General features: G+C 43.3%; 1 protein-coding gene across 1 annotated transcript in view; it reads right to left on the reverse strand.

Moving 5' to 3' along the window:
- Positions 1 to 17952, reverse strand: part of selenoi (selenoprotein I) — a 788955-nt gene that overhangs the window by 22680 nt on the left and 748323 nt on the right. The gene's annotated exons all lie outside the window — the stretch shown is intronic.

Genomic DNA, 17952 nt, shown 5'->3' on the forward strand with positions numbered 1-17952 from the left:
AGGCAGTGCTGGCCAAAGAGGATGCTGGCACTGATGCTGTTTGTGTTGCTGATGGTGTGGAAGGAGTGCTACGTGAGCTCTGCAGCTGTCTGACCAAGGCTGCAGCGGCTGGGTCCCGGGGCACCCGTTCCCTTCGCTCAATGTGTGCCTTGACAAGGGAACTTCCTAGCTCCTCAAGAAACATTCTCCGCTTGTTTTTTCTGGTTGAGTTCCACCCTAGGTGAATGTGGGTCCACAACACAAATGCATGGTATGCAGACACATCTAGAATGTTATAAAACACAACCATTGGCCATCTCCTGGTCATTCTCTGGCAACTGTAGGTGGCAGTCAGCTTGTCCAGGTTGTCCACTCCACCTTTGTTTTTATTATAGTCCAAGATAATTATGGGCTTTTTGTCACTTGCTGATGACACAGCTGCGTCTTTGTGAAAAGTGGACATAAGTATCACACTCTGGTGTTTTTTTGGACAATATGAAACAACCGTGGTGGTGTCTGTAAAAGCAAATTTTGAAGAAAGTGGAGCCCTGTCCTTCACCTGCAAAATTTCAGCAGGCAGCTCAGGTTTATTTTTTTTTTACTGTGCCCACCATGGTAAGTTTCCACCTGACAAGTTCTTGTCCAAGGTCATAGCTGGTAAAGAAATTGTCACATGTGATATTGTGACCCCGCAGTCCAGTAGTCATATTGAGGACTACACGTTTTCCTTGATTTTTCTCAGGAATGCCACTTGCATGTTTGCCTGTGTAAATCTGCAGATTCCATGCATAGCTGGTTTTTGCATCACAGGCTGCCCAAATTTTTATGCCGTATTTCCCTGGCTTACTAGGCATGTACTGCCGGAAAGGGACAAAACGTTCATCTACTGTTACCTCTGGCCCTGGGTTGAACATCAGTGGAAGGAGCTGCACCCACCTTTCCCAGACATCCCTGATGGGAGCAAGCTTGTCAGATTTTTCTCTAGTTTCTCTGTTGTCAAATCTAAGGACTCTTGATATCATTCGAAATGACTGAAGTGACATTGTTGCCCGGAAAATATTTCTGCCTGTCGACGCATCCCAGAGACTATCAGTGGCCTCATTGCTGGATTTGTAAACACCAGCAAGAAGAAGAACACCAATATAAGCATCCAGGTATTCCTCATCAATGTCATTCCACATGTCGCCATGAACCTTTTTTCCTTCAAGGTTTGTCATAGCAATCATGACTTTCTTTAGTGACAATGGCATAAACAGATCAAAACATGTCTTGATGTCACTTACTCTCGTCACAGCAAACCTTGTGATTCCAGGGGTCATTTTGATGACATTTGCAGCAGCTGCCCTGCCATGTAAGTCAGGAGGTACTGAGCTCCAACAGATGTTACCACTTTTGGATTTGAACGTTTCAGCAGAAGTGAGTGCAGCTTCAGCATCGGTGACCTCCTCATCAGACTCATCAGATGTGTCTGTGCCTTCTGGTAGATACTCTACAATGTCTTCCTCCTCGGAAACCTGCTCATCTGTATCACTATGCTGTTCTGTGTCCTCTGCCTCATTTTCAGAAAAGATATGATCCAGAGCTTGGCTTACTGTAAATCTTCTTCTCATTTTTGACTGCTGCAAACGGGAGATGTGTACTCTGCAAGTCACCAATGCTAAACTAAATTTGTCTTATGCAAGACTTACATGTCTGTCTTTGTTTGTTTGTTTTGTTTGTTCAGGTAAGGAGACACACAGGCAAAGAGAGAAGCCCCTAAAAGTGTGTTTATGATTTTTGTTTTGACCCTAACTATTGTTTTATAACCTTAAATTATAACTGGGTCAAAACTGACCCTACCAACACAAAGGTAATAATTTTCACCAGAGCATTTTATAATTTAATACAATTGTTTTTTTTTGTTTTATTTTAATTAAATACAGATTCCTGACAAAGTCAAAAAGCCTTGATGCAATAAACAAAATTAGGTAGTAGTTTTATGCATTTAAAAAGTAAAACGGGTCGGTGCTGACCCTAGCACAAGAGGAAGTTAATGCACAACCCTGCTGGATACCATGTTGGCCTCCAGGAGTCGCTGCAGGGAGGCACAGAGACTGTTATTTGCCCTATAACCCGGAAGTGCGTCTTAGTCACAGCGACAGAGGGAATGATGTACTTCCGGGATAAAGAAGAAGAGTTTTTACCTGACCCGGAAGTGCTAGATAATCACATGGACTGAGGGTTCAGAAGCACTTCTGGGTCAAGGACTATAAAGGACTTTGGGAAATCCCAGATGGACGAGCTGAGTTGGCGTATTGTCCGAGGGTTGAAGGGAGCGAGAGTGCCCCCTATCTGTCACTATATATATATATATATATACACATATACATATATATATATATATATAGGGCGGTACGGTGGCACAGTGGTTAGCGCTGCTGCCTTGCAGTTAGGAGACCTGGGTTTGCTTCCCAGGTCCTCCCTGCGTGGAGTTTGCATGTTCTCCCCGTGTCTGTGTGGGTTTCCTCCGGGTGCTCCGGTTTCCTCCCACAGTCCAAAGACGTGCAGGTTAGATGCATTGGTGATTCTAAATTGTCCCTAGTGTGTGCTTGGTGTGCGAGTATGTGTGTGTGTGTGTGTGTGCCCTGTGGTGGGCTGGCACCCTGCCCCAGGTTTGTTTCCTGCCTTGAGCCCTGTGTTGGCTGGGATTGGCTCCAGCAAACACCTGTGACCCTGTAGTTAGGATATAGCGGGTTGGATAATGGATGGATGGATATATATATATATATATATATATATATATATATATATATATATATATATATATATATATTTTTTTTTTTTTTTTTGTTAGAGAAATGGCAAAAACTACTTTTTTAATTAAGCCTTGTTTCAGATAGGAACTGTCACACACATGCGTTTGGGTGAAGGTTGATGGACTCAAATAATGTTATTTGGCACTGTCATCTGGTCCTTTCTTCTTTTGTCCCTCTACAGACCAGCAGAAGAACCTACCTAATGTGATGTCACCACCAACCCTCCCTCTGATAACATCACTTTTGTCCATCACCTATGAAATCTTCCTCTTCAGAACCCACCTACAGAAGACACCTGTGATCAATAGTTTAATTATAAAAATACACTTTAATATAAGACATAAGGCTTCACAGTGTCTGGTTATGCAGGAGCTTAGTGTAAAAAGTTTTTTAAAGGGATAAAGGAAAAAAAAATCGGTATCAGAATCAGCGGATCAAGTAATATGAAATTAGTGATCAGTATTGGCCTTTAAAAACCCTAGTAAAAACTAATGAATCACGGTATCATCCACATCAGCAGTATGTGACAAGAAAACCCCATGCAGACTTGGAAAGAACATGTGAATTCCACAAAGAGGGTGTCCAGGCCCAAGATTTGAGACCAGCAGAACTGTTTAATATTTTTTCAGTTGAGGCTATTTTTGAAAATTATTAGGACAATGAAGGGTCCAGATGGATGGAATACAAATACCTTTAAATATGCCTGATCTTTGAACTTTAATGTTTCTCTTTAAATCATGCAATTCTAATCTTGTAATTTCCTCACTGGTCCTGGATTAGTTCCTAAAGTAAATGATATCTTGCTCCCTTACACACAGATCATTATAAAAAAAGAAGAAAAAAAAAACAGAAAACATGTGCCTTCTTGTCTCACTAAACTATCCGTGGACAATACTTAAAACAGTAGTGTGTCTCCACCACAATTTGTGTCCTTACTCAGAAGTCAGACTGCTCTAGCACCATTAAGGATTTGGACATGGGATTTTTGGGTGGGACTACCCAATATTCACACAAGAAAATGTGTTTATGCCATTGCACCATAGAGATATTACACTAAACAGAACCATACCACCAGTGATGGTAAAATGTCAGTTAAATAATACCATCAAAAATCGTATAAAATATGACAATCAATCATCATGTTGTGTTCCACCAACAGTACAACCAAAGCACAGTGATGTCTCAGAGCCAAGTACTCAAGACTGAAACCAATGTTTGCGAAAGGAAACACAAACCAGTATTCATCCAGTAAATGACAAAGTGCCAATATATACCAATCAACCCACCACTCAGTCCAAGAGGAATACAACAATAAATTCACCAGGTGTTTACTCAACAGTGCAGGGCTGACAATCCATTAAGCCAGATTTTTAATACATATCTGTTCTGCACTCATTTCTTTGAAACATCATACCCAAGCCACTTCTCTGGACAGAGGCGGTCTTCCTTAGACTTCTTTTCCATGATGTGGAGTGAGTACAAATATGGCTTATTTGCTTGCTTTTTCAAATAAAGCTCTTTTAGATGGTGGTCCACTTCAACGACAGGGTGGATGAAGATTAAAAGATGCTACTTAGCCACATTCTGATTAACCTAGCGCCTTCTGCTCAAAAGCATTCCTACTACAGATCTGTTTTTTCTCTTCTGAAATTATTGTGGAAACCACTAAGCCCTAATGTAGAATGGCCACTGTTTAGCAGTGAGTAGCTATGTTGGGGTCAAAGGGACATCCTATAAAGTCTTATGGGCAATCAAACGCCAACCCTAACTGCATTTAGTGCACTGTGCTGTGTTTAAAGGGAAAGACACCCATAAATGTTCTTGAAGAGATTGTCCTCTAAGAATTTTTAATTGTAAGATTTTCTCTGAGTACTCGGTATCCATAAGGTAGCAAAGGCAAAACAGCAGGCATCATACCTGTGACTTGATTCACCTACCTTAATATGATACATCTTACTTGCTAATTGCAGGCAATGTGCTTTGCAGAATAAGACACTAAAAAGAAAAAAGGTTACTGGTTTAATTCAAACTTGTGACTTACTGTGGAACTCTGAGTAAGTCATTTAACCCTTATGTACTCAAATGTTCCATATATAACGATATTCATGTATGATATTTATCTAACACTATCCTTGCTGCATTTTCTTGTTGATAATAATACATAACATACACAAATTGAACTTATTAAGCATTTCAATAAAAAAATATAACATTTAACCTTATGATTTTCAAAATTGTTTGTCAGAAGCAGCTGTGCTACACAATAAACAACTTTTGTGACATTTTGCCAGTCTGTTTCAATAACTAAAGTCAACAAAATCAAATGTGCTTGTTCTACTAAATAGTGACATTTAAGTAAAGAGTGCTGCAACAGACTTTAAACTGAAATATTTTTTCAAATTGCAAAAAACCTGCAATAGTCTGACAGCATTTAAGCTGTTAAAGAAATTTCAAATCACAGTAATAAATGTGTCTGGGAAAAAAGAGCGTCAGTCTCATAAACTAACACTAGAGGTCAGGCTTGACAAACAAATCACAGCTTCTTACTGTACTTGCAACAAATGATGTGGCCAAAAAGAGCATGTTGTTCTTTAATTCTTCTTCTTCTTCTTTCGGCTGCTCCGATTAGGGGTTGCCACAGCGGATCATCTTCTTCCATATTTTTCTGTCCTCTGCATCTTGTTCTGTTACACCCATCACCTGCATGTCCTCTCTCACCACATCCATAAACCTTTGCTTAGGCCTTCCTCTTTTCCTCTTCCCTGGCAGCTCTCTGCTGGGCCCTTGAGCAAGACCCTTAACCTGTAATTGCTCCAGGGGCGCTGTACAATGGCTGACCCTGCGCTCTAACCCCAAGGGGTATGTGAAAACTAACAAATTTCTAATACGAGAAATCGTATAAGACGAAATAAAGAACAAAAAAAAAAAAAAAAAAATCTCGCCTCTCTGACTTTGTCTCCCAACCGTCCAACTTGAGCTGAACCTCTAATGTACTTATTTCTAATCCTGTCCATCCTCATCACTCCCAATGCAAATCTTAGCATCTTTAATTCTGCAACCTCAAGCTCTGTCATCTGCTTTCTGGTCAGTGCCACCATCTCCAACCCATATAACATAGCTGGTCTCACTACCGTCCTGTAGACCTTCCCTTTCACTCTTGCTGATACCCATCTGTCACAAATTACTCCTGACACTCTTCTCCACCCATTCCACCCTGCCTGCACTCTCTTTTTCACCTCTCTTCCATAATCCCCATTACTCTGTACTGTTGATCCCAAATATTTAAACTCATCCACCTTCGCCAACTCTACTCCCTGCATCCTCAACATTCCACTGACCTCCGTCTCATTTACACACATGTATTCTGTCTTGTTCCTACTGATCTTCATTGCTCTTGTAGAAGAAGAATGTTCTCCTCAGCACCATGTACTTTGTGTGTTTAGTAAATTAGAATTTTTATAATAACTATTTTGTAACTTGCCAGTGAGAGACGCTTTGGCTTATGAACTAACAAAAATATGTTATTCCAGGGTTCAGGAGAAATAGTGTCCACATGAATAAAATCTAAGCTGTTTCTTGTTTTCCCTTTCTCAGAGTGAATGTTTCAGGGACAACGTTCACAAGGCTGCAGAAAGTACATGTAGTTTATGCAAAGGCGTCTCTCCTGTGCTTAGCTTTGAGAACACAGATAATGCTTAGCTCAACAGACATATTGTTTAACTTTACTGTTTTGATAAGGATGTTCTTTCTGTCTTATTAATCATGAAATGCTGAATTATAAAAACCCCTACTAATTTTTTCTCGGTGTTCAATTGAGCTTTGCGGCAATAAGTTATACTCTTTTGAATCTCTACTTACTGTGACTCCGAATGAATAAAAAAGAGAATTGAGAAATATTATCTGCCTGCTTTTCAGTGTGCCTTTTTCGTCCACAGTTTTTGGCACCCAAACGTAGGGCAGGAGACGGGCAGACGACTCCCTGAGCGGGTTCGTCCAAGTGGACCGATTTCGGCGGATCGAGGACCAGCTCCGGTAAAAGTTAGGACTGGCCAACCTCGGGCTTTTTCCTGCGTGGGGAGTCGCTGACCTCCTCCTGACCGAAACGAAAAGCAACTGGACGGGATTTTTCCAGACAGGCAGAAGGAGTCGCGGTGAGTAGATTCGGGGGATTCCCATTGGTTTGACTGGTGTGCTGGAAGAAATAGACGTATACGGGGAAAAGGAAAAGAAAGGAAAGGAAAAAAGCATGCGGAAAGAATAGAGAATCATACCGTATCGACATAGAAGGGTTTTAAGGATTCATAGAGAGTGACGGCACAGTGTGAATGTTAGTAAGGCACCCCTTAGGAATTCGAGTAGAAAGGACCGAGTGGCACGTTCCTAAAATAAGAGGAATAGGGGTGAAAGGGGCAGTTAGAGTACGTGTGAAATTTGGAAGAGGGGAGGTTGTGTTTTTCACTTGTCGACTGGTTGATTTCCGGGGACGACAAGTGGGACGAGAAATAATCAGGGATTGAGTTGCTCTCTGTTGAAGGCCTGCCACTTACTATGGGAAATAAATAGCAAGCCAGTCAAACAGGTCCCCCAGGGTCCTCAAAACCTAATGTTAGAAGGATTATTTTCAGAGAATCACCAGGCTCCTAGTACACCGTCGGGATTGAAAGGCGGGTCCCCTAAACAGTTAATAGAGAAGCAGACTGGGTTGGATTTTAAAAAAGCATGTAAGAAGTGGAATAAGCAGAGGCGTAACAACATGCTGGCTGCTGAAGTCAAAACACGAAAAGACAAGGAAGAATTATTGCTAGCGTTGCAGAAAATGAAGATAGAGACAGCGCCCAAGCCTGAAAGTAAAAGAAAGCAGACCGAAAAGAAAGACCCCCTATACCCCGTAAATCTGTCCACCCCCTCCTTACCAAAACTCCCCTGCTTCCACCTCCTGCACCCTCTCCTCCAACTGCACCCCTGTTAACAGACGAACCGTCTGGAGCAGGTTTTTACGATGAACAATATCATTATGATCCGTCCTCACATATTGACCCTGAGGAACATAATTCAGATCATTCACAAGGTGCTACTGGGTTGCAATGGCAGAAATTAAAAGAGTCATCTGTCTCCCAGCGCACGAGCAGTCAGACCCTCCGCTCTAAACCAAATGAGTGGTTTTATTTCCCCATTCGGCTCCCCTAAGCCTTCTGGCTCGACATTCTCTTGCCCCCTCATTGAAGTCCCTCAACCCCCGACATGATCCCGCATAACCTCCAGGCAATAATAATCCCACTACTGTAATGATTCACCAAAATTGGGACTTTCAAGAATTGAAAGATGTGGTGTCTGAACTGCCCGACCCCAAAGCAGCCGGTGGACTGAAAATTTGTGGAGCCGTTACAGCAGCTGGATAACATGTATAAAACAAATGCTGCAGAGTGGACACAGGTGCTCCGTCGACAGCTGAGCACCACATGGGCAACTGTAAATCACGGTGATCATAACGGTGTCCCTTGGCGTTGGAATGAAGGTCCTTTCCTCGCCCAGTGAGAGCCTTTGAAAGGAGCCCTGGCAGAAAAATATAAAAAGGGCACAAACTGGTCACTAATTTCAGCCGGCTCACCGATTGCAAGATCTGATGGCTAATCACTCTGGGCTAGACAATACAAACGATAGAACTCGTGCTGCAGTGCCTCCTTTCATCTCGGGACTGAGAAGTGACATTCAAAGCAAAGTCTGCACGTCCTGCAAAAGGCTGGAAGACCGCAACGTTCGAGGAAGTCAAGCGGAGCATGCTGACAGACAGACTAAATTAAAAGAGTCAGAGACACAGACCAAACTTTTGGCTGCACAAATAAATTACTATACTGGAAGAACTGACCTGGAGGTCGAGGGCGAGGGCGCGGAAGAGGACGCGGGTTCCATTTATCAGACCCTAATAATCCTTTCGCTCAGATGCCTAACCCTTCGGAGCAGATGCCAGCGTCATATGCCTGTTACGGCTGCGGTGAACTTGCACATTTCAGACGCAACTGCCCACACAAGCGCCTCCGTCACCCCCTCTCCCTGAGCCTAATGACATTCCTTGGTCCTAAGAATTATCAGGGACCCCAGCCACTTTTTCCAGTTTCCTTTGCTTACTCGTCATGCTGAAACTGATCTTTTATTGACTTTAATGGCAAAGAAACTGCCTTTGAAATGGACACAAGAGCCACGCGCTGAAGGTGGTTCCTACCTCGACAGATACAGTAAAAGTGCTTACTGCCTCGGGACAGCCTCATATTTTGCTGGTCTAAAACCTCTGCAATTACAGCTCAGCACTAACAGTTTCATTATTGACTCGTTGCTTTCTGTTAAATCATTTGTGCCCTGTGAAAATTCTGGGATGGGATCTTATGACTTAATTGTCAGTCTCAATTTCTTTAACTGAATAAGGATTTTTGCTGCTCCATTCCTAAGCTCCTGTGCCAAACTTCACACACCAAGCCCTCTTTTACAGCCTGGACCCTGAACATCTCTCTGCACACCTTCCTCTTGAAAGCCTTTTATTCTTTCCCCTCATGCCTATTTTCCTCACTTACAAGTCCCGGACACCCTGCCTTGTACTGCCCAGTATTTCCCTACTGAAGTGGACACACCTTGGTTAGAATCTTTTCTTTCCTCCAGCACATGCCCTGAAACTTTGCACATTCCATGTATTTTTGTTGTCTACTAAAGCTGTTGCTTCAGTGCACCTCACATTTTCACAAAGCGTTTTCTATTTAGGAGATTCGGTTCCCCATGTTTCCTTGCACTGTGGTCCCAAGGGAAAAATGATTATGGAAGGATAGCACACTGTGAGCCACTGGTGATTTTCTCAAAATCTTCCTTCCGCCCACACCATGCCCAGTATCCTCTGTCCCCAGAGGCTGGCATCGCTGCCATACATTCTGATCTCGTGAGGCGAGGAGCGATTATTCCAATTACATACTCTCCAGTCAACTCCCCCATTTTACCTGTAAAAAAGGCTGACGGGTCCTGGCGTTTTGTTCAAGACCTACGACAAGTTAACTCTGCGGGTTTTCTTAGAACACCTATTGTTCCTAATCCTTCCACTATTCTTTCCACGATACCTCCGTCCGCCTGGTACTTCTCTGTTATTGACCTTGCTAACGCTTTCTTTTCCATTCCCGTGCACCCTGATTCTCAATTCTGGTTTGCTTTTACCGTTCAAAACCGCCAATGGACCTGGACCGTCATGCCTCAGAAATATACTGAAGCCCCTTGTGTTTATGGCCAAGCTCTTGCTCAAATTTAGAAGGCTTTTGGCCAGAAAAAGACAGTTTATTGATACAGTATGTAGATGATAGAAGAAAAAAAATAAACAAGTGCACATGACACTCAGAAAATTGCTATTCATTTTAGGTGAAAATGGCCATAAAAAAGTGTCGAAAAAAATAAATAAATAAAAAAATAAAAACTGCAGTTAGTCCAAACTACCGTTAAATATTTAGGTCATGACATTTCTTGCGATACAAGAGCTCTCTCTAGCGGCCGTTTAACCATCATTCAAAACCTTCCAAGACCGGTCGCAAAACAACAGGTTAAGTCAGGAATATTCTCTGTGGCTGCATAGCTTTTGATGGGAATGTTTTCTTGTTATGGAGTTGTGCTGTGTGTTTCCCGAAATGGATTGTCTTTGTTTGCAGCTGGCACTTGGGTCGCCACGGAAATTAGTGTTTCCTTGTTGTCGCTGACCCGGTTCCGACACGGACTTTTCCATGATCTGGAAGCTAGCATGTATGGCACCACGGTGAGATGAATTCCTAATTTAAAAGTAGTACTAGCTTGCGGCCTGAGAAGTTGTTTGCTTGTATGTTTTTCAGGAGGAGCACAGCCTTTACAAAATCTAGCAAACACTGCCATCTGGCTGCATGCAGTGGAATACCAGGCTGACAAGGCTCTATGTGATTAAAAAAAAAAAAAAATGCACTCCTCTCACTGACTATTTTCTCGTCCATTCACTCTGTTCGTGGACGAAAAGGGGGGATTAATGAATACAGTTTTAACGCAACTACATGTAGACAAACAAAGTGCTCATGAGCCCCCTAACAGTAAAGGTACCTCACGCCGTTCATTCTATTTTAGTACTGGCTAAGACCTCACATCTCACAACTGAAGAAGAAGGGGAGCCCCACAACTGTCATGATGAAATAACTAAGATTATAAAACCTACGATTGGAAAATGTAACATCTTCAACCAGCTATACAGTGGTCAAAGGTGACCACCTGCTGGAAGCAAACCAAATTGTCTGAAGGGAAAATTATAACAATTTATACGGATTCCAGATATGCTTTTGGAGTCTACCATGATCATGGAGCCTTATGGAAATTAAGAGGATTTAAGACCAGCGCTGGCAAACTGATCCAACATCAAAAACTGATTGAATCCCTCTTAGAAGCTATAACTAAATCATCAAATTTAGCGATCGTTAAATGTCAAGCTCACATAAGAAAACATGATCCTGTCAGCAAAGGAAACGAATTAGCTGATCACTTTGCTAAACAGGCTGCATATAATAACACACCAATCTCTTTATTCCAACAGAGAAATAACCAGGACTCTGATAATCAACTTGTTTCTTTACAGAGTGCAGCCACGGACAGAGAAAAAAGAAAATGGTCCAAAGAAGGGTCCCTCTCTGATGGAATCTGAACCCATAGGCAAACTAACAAACCTTTCCTACCAAAGGCTTCTTTCCCAGGTATGGCAAAAATCGCTCATGGCCTAGACCATGCTGGAAAGGATGCCACGATTCAAGATGTTGAAAAACACTGGGAAGCTGTAGGCTTCTCTACATATGCAGAGCAGTTCTGCAGGCGCTGTGCATTATGTCAAAAGTTTAATGTAGGAAAAGGGCACCCAGGTAAGTCCAGGTAAGTCCCGCTGTTACACCTAATCCAATGGGTCCGTTTGAACACCTCCAAATGGATTTCATTGAACTAACTCTGTCTAAAGGTTACCGTTATTGTCTAGTAATTGTTGATGTGTTCTCCCAATGGGTAGAAGCTTTTCCTTCTAAACACGCTGATGCTAAAACTGTAGCCAAAGCTTTAATCAAAGAAATTATTCCTAGGTGGGGCATACCACAGAAATTACAAACTGATAATGGCACCCTAAAATCTAAATTAGCAAAAATCTGTGAGCAGACAAATTTATCCTGGCCGGACACTTTGCCTCTGGCCTTAATGGGATTGAGGGGAAGAACACACCGGCAATTAGGACTGTCGCCGTTTGAAATTCTGACCGGATGACCCATGCCTGTGGGCATGGTTATGGGAAATGTTAACCTGCATACTGTGGACAATGATCTTCTCTCTTGTCTTACAGGTCTCCGAGCTTCTCTGAAAGAAGTCCATGAGCAGGTTAACCAGGCCTGGAGGACTAGTCTTCCATCTAAAGACACGCCGATTCCCTTAGGCACTTGGATCCTCGTCCGTGACACTCGGAGGAAACATTGGCATCAGCCGAGGTGGAGAGGACCGTTCCAAGTTCTTCTGTCCACACCACATGCAGTGAAAATGGAAGGATTGCCCACTTGGATTCACGCCTCACATTGCAAGAGATGGCACCCTTGATTGCTGTGCTACTATGCTTTTCTTTTCCCTTGTCTACTGCCCTGGTCACCTTGACTTTCCCGTTAGGAATCACCACATCAGTGCAGGTTGATTTCTGCTCTATTATCAACTGTGGGACTGGTCGACAAGCCCAGTGGACCTGGTCTGACAAATACGTGTGTATGACTGTTTCAAAGTATTATTGGGGGAGTAACTGCGACACCTGGCAATGGGTTTTTGCTAACACTGGAACTGAGGACTGGGGTTATCAAACCCTTTGAGGCCCAAAAATACGGTTTGAAAAATCGGTTTTCTATCATAAAAGGACATGCTTCTCATAAATGTGCTGACAACCATTGTAACCCCTTGATCATCACTTTGAAGAACCCTTCTTTACATGACTCAGCAACCTATATATTAGGGGCATATGTATCTGGAACAGACCCTTTAGGGAGATTTCTAATTAAGATTGACAATCCTGTTTCTAACACCTCTCATTCTCCTGCACACACACCCGTCTCCCCAACTTCTGGTTCAGACTTTTCTCCTGTTCTCATTGCCCTTTTTACCTCTCCATCCACACCAAAAGACTCTAACTGCATTACACTTTCTCTCCTCTTTCCCCCCACTTCTCATATGACTCCCCCGATGTTCCAGTCTCATGAAATCAATTATACCTGCTTCTCTAGTAATTATAGTTCCCCCTTCATGCTTCTCGCCGAAAAAGGGGGGTGTATGTACTATGTTTGGTGATGCGTGCTGCACTTACATCCCTAATAATATGGCTCCCGATGTATCAATCACCCGTGCTTTGACAGGTTTAACTGCCCTTTCAAATGAATTAGCTACCAATTCTGGCATTTCTAACCCCTGGGATCAATGGTTTATGTCTACTTTTGGATCCTGGGGCCAATGGCTAAGGTCAGTTTTTATTTCACTGGCCGTTGCTTTTATCATTCTGTTGCTTGTGGCCTGCTGTATCGTTCCCCTGATCAAATATATTGTGTCCCAGTATTTCACTGCCTCCGTGGCCAAGACTTATATGTTACACGAAGAATGCATGCTTCGAATTTCTTCCTCCTTTTCTTCCACTCCTTTCCCTTCTCCTACTCTTTCCCGCGTTACTCCTATGTAACCCATATTTTTGTTGGTTCAAAAAGGGGGGAATGTAGAAGAAGAATGTTCTCCTCAGCACCATGTATTTTGTGTGTTTAGTAAATTAGAATTTTTATAATAACTATTTTGTAACTTGCCAGTGAGAGACGCTTTGGCTTATGAACTAACAAAAATATGTTATTCCAGGGTTCAGGAGAAATAGTGTCCACATGAATAAAATCTAAGCTGTTTCTTGTTTTCCTTTTCTCAGAGTGAATGTTTCAGGGACAAGGTCACAAGGCTGCAGAAAGTACATGTAGTTTATGCAAAGGCGTCTCTCCTGTGCTTAACTTTGAGAACACAGATAATGCTTAGCTCAACAGACATATTGTTTAACTTTACTGTTTTGATAAGGATGTTCTTTCTGTCTTATTAATCATGAAATGCTGAATTATAAAAACCCCTCCTAATTTTTTCTCGGTGTTCAATTGAGCTTTGCGGCAATAAGTTTTACTCTTTTGAATCTCTACTTACTGTGACTCCGAATGAATAAAAAAGAGAATTGAGAAATATTATCTGCCTGCTTTTCAGTGTGCCTTTTTCATCCACACTCTCCTCTCTAGAGCATATCTCCACCTCTCTAGGGTCTCCTCAACCTGCTCCCTACTATTGCTACAGATCACAATGTCATCAATAAACATCATAGTCCATGGGGACTCCTGTCTAATCTCATCTGTCAACCTGTCCATCACCATTGCAAATAAGAAAGGGCTCAGAGCCAATCCCTTATGTAATCCCACCTACAGCTTGAATGCATCCGTCACTCCCACCGCAGACTTTACCACAGTCACACTTCCTTTGTACATAGCCTGTACAATTCTTACATACTTCTCTGCCACTCCCGACTTCCTCATACAATACCACAGCTCCTCTCGAGGCACCCTGTTATATGCTTTCTCCAGGTCCACAAAGATGCAATGCAACTCCTTCTGGCCTTCTCTAAACTTCTCCATCAACATCCTCAGAGCAAACATCACATCTGTGGTGCTCTTTCTTGGCATGAAACCATACTGCTGCTCACTAATCATCACCTCACTTCTTAACCTAGCTTCCACTACTCCTTCCCATAACTTCATGCTGTGGCTCATCAATTTTATTCCCCTGTAGTTACTGCAGTCCTGCACATCCCCCTTATTCTTAAATATCGGCACCAGTACACTTCTTCTCCACTCCTCGGGCATCCTCTCACTTTCCAAGATTCCATTAAACAATGTGGTTAAAAACTCCACTCTCTCCTAAACACTTCCATGCTTCCATAGGTATGTCATCTGGACTAACGGCCTTTCCATTTTTCATCCTCTTCATAGCTGTCCTTACTTCCTCCTTGCTAATCCGTTGCACTTCCTGATTCACTATCTCCACATCATCCAACCTTCTGTCTCTCTCTCATTCTCTTCATTCATCAGCCTCCCAAAGTACGCTTTCCATCTGCTCAACACACTCTCTTCGCTTGTGAGTACATTTCCATCTTTATCCTTTATCACCCTAACCTACTGCACATCTTTCTCAGCTTGGTCCCTCTGTCTAACCAATCGGTTACAGGTCCTTTTCTCCATCTGTAGTGTCCAACCTCTCATACAACTCATCATACGCCTTTTCTTTAGCCTTTGCTATGTCTCTCTTCACCTTGCGCCTTATCTCCTTGTACTATTGTCTACTTTCTGCATCTCTCTGACTATCCCACTTGTTATTTGCAATCTTCTTCCTCTGTATACTCTCCTGTATTTCCTCATTCCACCACCAGGTTTCCTTTTCCTCCTTCCTCTTTCCAGATGTCATGCCAAGAACCCTTCTTGCTGTCACCCTTACTACATCTGCTGTAGTTTCCCAGCTGTCTGGCAACTCTTCACTGCCCCCCAGAGCCTGTCTCACCTCCTCCCTAAACTCAACCTTGCAGTCTTCCTTTTTCAACCACTATTTGATCCTTGGCTCTGCCCTCACTCTCTTCCTCTTCTTGATCTCCAGTGTCATCCTACAGACCACCATCCTATGCTGCTTAACTACACATTCCCCTGCCACCACTTTGCAGTCTTCAATCTCCTTCAGATCAACTCTTCTGCATACGATGTAATCTACCTGTGTGCATCTTCCTCCACTCTTCTACGTAACCCTATGTTCCTCCCTCTTCTTAAAATACGCATTCATCACAGCCATGTCCATCCTTTTGGCAAAATCCACTATCCACTGAACTTCTTCACTCTTCTCCTTGACACCATACCTACCCATCACCTTCTCGTCTCCTCTATTCCCTTCACCAACATGCCCATTGAAATCCTCTCCAATCACCACTTTCTGTCTATTAGGTACACTGTTCATCACTTCATCCAACTCACTCCAAAAATCTTTCTCACCCATTACACACCAAACTTAAGGTGCATATTCACTAACAACATTCATCATCACACCTCCAATTTCCAGCTTCATAATCATTACTCTGCCTGACACTCTTTTCACCTCCAAAACACTCTTGACATACTGTTCCTTTAGAATAACTCCTACCCCATTTCTACTCCCATCCACACCATGATAGAACAATTTGAATCCACCTCCAATCCACCTGGCCTTACTCCCTTTCCATTTAGTCTCTGGCACGCACAATATATCAACCTTCCTTCTCTCCATCATATCTGCTAACTCTCTCCCCTTACCAGTCATACTGCCAACATTCAAAGCTCCTACCCTCAGTTCCACTCTCTTTACTTTCCTCCTCTCCTCCTGAGTCTGGACACGTCTCCCCACACTTCTTCTCCTTCTTCTTCTTCGGCCAACAGTAGCCCAATTTCCGCCAGCACCCTGTTGGCTAACAGTACTGGTGGCGGTCATTGTTAACCCGGGGCTCGACCGATCCGGTATGGAAATTTGTATTGTTGTTGTTCGCATATTGATTTGGCAAAATTTTACACCGGATTCCCTTCCTGACGTAACCCTCCCCATTTATCCGGGCTTGGGACCGGCACGAGGAAACACACTGATTTGTGCATTCCCTGTTCTTTTAATATGATGCTAAACACATAATAGCGAATAATGAACAAATAAAGCCTAATTCAGAAAAATATGTTCTAAATGTTCTTATAATTTATTTGTCTCAAATTTTTGTAAGTCTCCAATTATATGAATTAGAATGACTATGGCATATGTTACGATTAGAAGAGTTATGATTAGATTAGATCACATTAGGATCTAATATAATCTAATTTAATCTAATCCACACTTTCAAAAATGTGCACATAAAAGCTCTGAAATAGTGAAAAAAAGAATTAAAAGTAACTATGTTATTCTAATGTAATAGTCAGTAATGTGCAGCCTTGGGCAGCAAGTGGGCACAGGGAAAGAACCAGTCCTGAATGGTCATTTGTCCACTGCAGAGCACACTCACACACTCCCACACTTACACTTACACTGCAATCATTTATATAAGGCAATTAACATAGCCTGGGCAGCACAGTGGCACAGTAGGGAGATCAGAGTTTGCATCCCGGGTACTCCCTGCATGGAGTTTACATGTCCTCCCCTTGTCTGTCTGGGTTTCCTCCAGGTGTTCTGGTTCCCTCCCATACTCCAAACATATGCAGGTTAGATGGATTTGTGGCACTGAATTGTAGTGTGGTTGGAGTGTGTGTTTGTGTGTGTGTGTGAGTGTTCACCCTGTGATGGACTGATGCCCTGTCCAGGGTTTGTTCCCAATGTTAGCTGGGATAGACTTCAGCACCGGCTGCAACCCTGGTTAGCACAAAGCAGGTTGGACGATAAATGAATGAATGAATTAACACAACCCGCACCTGTGTGGAATGTGTAAAGAAACCAAACTATATGGAGAAAGTCCACACAGATGGTTGAAAACTCTGAAACAGTAGGGCTAACAACCCTTATTGTGGTACCCGGCTGGGGTTCATGCCCGGCTGGGATGCCCAGGAGGACAGGAGGAGGGCTTGTGCCTCCTCCAGAACACGAGGGGGCGCCCGCCCTGGTTGCTTTGGGGGCCACGGGTACAGAGCTTGGAAGCTCAACCCTGTAGGGGCCCGTGGCCACCACCAGGGGGCGCCCCAATGCCTTGGGAGCCCTGGACCTCAGCAATTCCGCCACACCTGGAAGTGCTGGGGGGAAGAGGATTGGGGACACCCGGAGGACTTCCGGATACACCGCCAGAGCTTCTACCACACAGGGGTGTGGCTACAGAAGCTCCTCAGGATGCACCTGGAGTCCATCCGGGGTGTATAAAAGGGGCCGCCTCCCTCCAGTCATTGGCAAGAGTCGGGTGGAAGAAGGACGGAGCTCAGAGGAAAGGAGAGGAGACGAGAGGAGAGGAGAGGAGAGGAGAGGAGAGGAGAGGAGAGGAGAGGAGGCGGACCAAGAGAATGAAGGCATTGTGAGTGTGGCCAAGGATTTAAGTGGTGATTGGTGCTGCGGCACTGGGATTGTGCACTTCTGGAACGTGTAAATA

This window comes from Erpetoichthys calabaricus, chromosome 3 (assembly GCF_900747795.2).
Source record: "Erpetoichthys calabaricus chromosome 3, fErpCal1.3, whole genome shotgun sequence".
NCBI classification, from domain to species: Eukaryota; Metazoa; Chordata; class Cladistia; order Polypteriformes; family Polypteridae; genus Erpetoichthys; species Erpetoichthys calabaricus.